The sequence below is a fragment of the Lygodium microphyllum genome, chromosome 19 (genome assembly GCF_053477565.2).
Source record: "Lygodium microphyllum isolate KBCC chromosome 19, Lygodium_microphyllum_v1.1.10, whole genome shotgun sequence".
Classification (NCBI taxonomy): Eukaryota; Viridiplantae; Streptophyta; class Polypodiopsida; order Schizaeales; family Lygodiaceae; genus Lygodium; species Lygodium microphyllum.
The window spans coordinates 65814755-65818849 of NC_141153.1; the positions used below are offsets into that span (position 1 = coordinate 65814755).

General features: G+C 41.7%; 1 pseudogene; it reads right to left on the reverse strand.

The window, feature by feature from the left end:
* Nucleotides 1-1634: 1634 nt before the first annotated feature.
* On the reverse strand, nucleotides 1635-2840 carry LOC148019972 (uncharacterized; annotated as a pseudogene).
* Nucleotides 2841-4095: the final 1255 nt, after the last annotated feature.

Genomic DNA, 4095 nt, shown 5'->3' on the forward strand with positions numbered 1-4095 from the left:
CATGCAATTCATAATTGAATCACTCATAAGTAGGCTATGCTAGTCAATTAGTCACTTCTTGATAATACTTTGTAGTTTCACCTTTACAATAGGTGTGTTGGGGTTGTAAATTGGAACAATAGTAAGTGGATCATCACCAATTTTGATGCTCATTGTTACATATGCCATTTCCCACCTTCCATGTCAATCATGGGTTGTAGTCATCCTTAATGGAGAGTAGTGTATCACCTCTTCCTTTGCAAGGATTATTTGCAAAAGTAGAGAACTTATGGAAGGGGACATAATTGATCCTAGCTTCCAATAAGTTTTTCTTGGAGAACTATAATACCTAATTTGTATTTTTTAATGAGGCTATAACAAACTTGCTTCCTTATAACAATGCTAGGCTCCCTTACATTCCATGAATAGGATGGTCTTGATTAATTCTTTAAGACTATTAATAGAGTTTATCAATATCAACAAAGAGTTCGTCCATACTAGCCACATAGAAATTTTGATCAACCATAGCAGTTTACCAATTTCTTAAGGGAGGCATTGCCTTTTCCATTAGAGACCTTACCCTTTTGCAACCATTCTTTAGTGAGATATTTTTCTTTTGCATGTTAGCATTGAGATCACCATCATTGTTTTCTATTCATAGTTAGAGTTTTCAAGTTTTGGTACCACAAATTATTGTAGCTCTATCGCTTCATTTTTGCTATTATTGGCTTCAATTCGATTTCCTTTGACTTTTGTTGCTTCCTTTAGATAGAATCTTGCAAATTGTTGGTAGTAATTAGATTTCGATCTCTTGGCACAAGCTCTAACAAAATCAACATTTTTACAATGGTAGCAAGCTTTGTGGAATTGCAAAATATGCACCTCCACCAAGACCACAAGTCCTTGATGATCTTTGAGTTCCAATAACTCCAAGGACTCATTTCTACAATCCCATAGAATGCAAGCCTTTCTTTTAGGCCTGAGTTTTCCCGTAGCATTAGTAAGCTAACACAATATTAGTGAGTTTGGGAATCTCCCAATTTCCATTTTTTGAATACTAAAAAGGTGGCATCCGGATAACATGCACATAAGTTTCTCAAAACCATGTGATGTGACCTACCATTGGAAAGCGCTTGAAAAATGGAATCTATTGAGCTATAGAGCGCTGTCGTAGAGTTCATGCAAAGGCTGCAGAACACGGGGTTCAAGAAACAGCAAGGTAAGAGGCTAACAAGAAGATCTCAATAACTCAATTTTTGATGCCAAGATCATTATATTGCTTGTCAAGTACATTACAAAAGCGGAGTCAAAATAAATAACGAAGCATGACAATCTGTCCACTGCTTTACAATAAGTGTATGAACTTGGTTTTTAGGTAAACTCTCAATGGCTATGAAAGCAAAATAGCCCCACAGTACAGAAGTGGGATCTTCTTCAGAATAGGCATAGCAGCAATGCATGCAGTCACCAACAAAGACTGTAGGAAACTGCTTCCACGTTGCTCTTTCACCACCACAGGGATTAGTTCATCGATATGTTTCTCTGGGTCAAACAATGTCACATTCACTAAAGCACCTAGTGTGTTAGTGCCTAAAGTCAACTGAATTGTGCAACTCTTAAGCTCTTTTAGGACCAACGGTGATGGCTGTGGATGATCAACAGAAGTCTGCAATGTTGTCCAACTCACTGAAGTGTGCCTGCAGTAGGACTTACACCTTTGAAACATTTGCAAACTCAGTGGATGGAGTACCATAAAAGGGCACCACTGCATCAACTCCAGACACCAGTACAACACTTGCTAGTGAAAAAGCTCCTCCCATACAGAATTCTGTTACTCCAATCTTAGGGAACCCGTTCTCCTTGAGCCAATTTATAGAATCAGCTATATCCTTGACTGCACCTGGTCAGACCAAGTTATCCATCAAGTGTTGTGCCTCTTCTACATCTAGACCCAGCTTTCCATGGTACAGGTCTGGTATCAGGGATCGGTAGCCTTTGGTGGCAATTGTAACAGCATGGATTTTGATTTAATAGTCCACTTTCCACCACTCTTGGAGGACAATAACACCTGGAGCTGTTGCTTCACCAATAACATACGCATCGAAAGACCTGTCTCCATGCTTAATTTTTACTTTCTCGAAGCCTGGTTGATGGCGCCACGGATGGCAGTCGCAACCTCCTTGCTGCACTTTACACCCAGGCCAACATGGCCATTGTTGTCTCCTATGACAACGAAGACCTTGAAGTGGTACGCTGGCCGGCTCGGGTCTGCTTCTGGACGGCCATGATTTTCATAAACTCGTCTTTAAGCGCAGAACCGAGGATGAATTCAACGATCTGGTGCTCCTTGATGGGGAGGAAGAAGAGGTGGATCTGCTCGAGGGTCTTGATCTTGCCCTCCTTGACGAGGCGGCCGAGCTTGATGATGGGAACCCAAAAGCATGATCAACAGAGGATCTCTGAAGATCCAGAGAGCTGGAAGGATCTTTGTGCAGGAACGTCGTTGCTCTCTTCTCCAATTGTTAGATCAATAAATTTTGTTATTCTTTTCGCTTCCTCTGCCTCCTACATTTGTCGAGTAATTTCGTTCAATCCCTTGACGGAGAGAATCCAGGGCACCGGAGACCTTCTTTTCCTTTTCTGAATGAACTCGTTCATCCGCCAAAAACAAACTGCTTTCTTGCAGAGGATGCTTTTTCCCTCCAAAAACGGTTCAAACCAAATTAGTCTCCCCTTCTCCTCTTTTAGCTGAGTGGGGATAAAAGAAACTCCTCTTTGACAAGATAGTTTCTTTACACCCTTATGAGATTTATGCACCAACATTGATTTTGACCTTGAGGACTATCTTTGGAGTCATGCATTGCCCCATTGACAGTCAGCTTTACGATGAGTGATCTGCGCACAAACTTCGACTTTGGCCTTGAGAATTGGGTGGCAAAATGCTCCCTCGGTGCTTCACTAGTGCTTTACTCGCTTAAGCAGCTTTTGAGAGACTTCCTTCAACTCTATGTCATGGGAACTTTTGAACTTAGATGATCGGCTTCCACAAAGCTTCCTTTGATTCCACAATTCCCTGCACTTTTCTTAGAGATCATCATTGAAATTATCAGCTTGATAATGTCCTTTGGCATCAGTTTTTCATATTTTTCTAACACACACACATCATACATCCAAACAGAATCACACACACACACTAACAGAATATATACATTGGATGCGGGTTATCGTAATGCATCTCACACACAATGAATCACACGCAGAAAATAAGACAAATGCACAACAAAAGAAATGGAGGTGTATACGGCTCGGATGCGCAACAGCACGACATCCACCCCCTCTAAACATGCGCATCCTCCGGATGAGCCAACTATCCAGGATCATTCAAGTCCACAAACAGGTCAAGTCCTTCATCAGTTTCTAGTAGTCCTGTTTCTCCATCAGCTTCATCATCCATATTCTCTGCTTCTTCTGCTTGACTTTCTTCTACCTGCTCTTCTTCTGCTAATGCTTCAAGTGAATATTCTTCATCTTCTCTTCTCTTGAAAATCTTGACTCGTTTTCCAGCAATGGGCACCCTCAATATTGTTCCATCTAATTCAGCCAACTCATAAGTACCATTGCCAAAAACCTGTTTCACCTCATACGGTCCAAACCATCTTTGAACCATTTTTCTCATGCTACTATGCTGATTCTCTAGACTACTGTCGTAGACTAGAACCCAATCTCCTTCTTTTATGGCTCTAGGCCTCAAGCGATGCCTCAAATCAAACCTGTTCTTGTTTCTGAGTCGGGCTGCCTTCAAACGATCAACTGCTAGCTGCACATCTTCTGTCCTTCTCTCTAGTTGACGAATCCGAAGAGCTAGAAGCTCCTCCCTTGATAAATTCTCATGCCATGGAAGAACACTCCACGTGAGAGCACAGATTTCTGTAGGCATGACAGGTTTTTGCCCATACATCAACTGTGCAGGCATATATCCAGTAGTCACGCTATGTGTAGAGCGATCTGCCCACAATGCAAAAGGTAGTAATCTCGGCCAATCCCCAATCCGACCTCTACAAGCTTTTGCCAATGCTTTAACTATCGACGGATGTCCTCTTTCGCTCTTCCCATTTC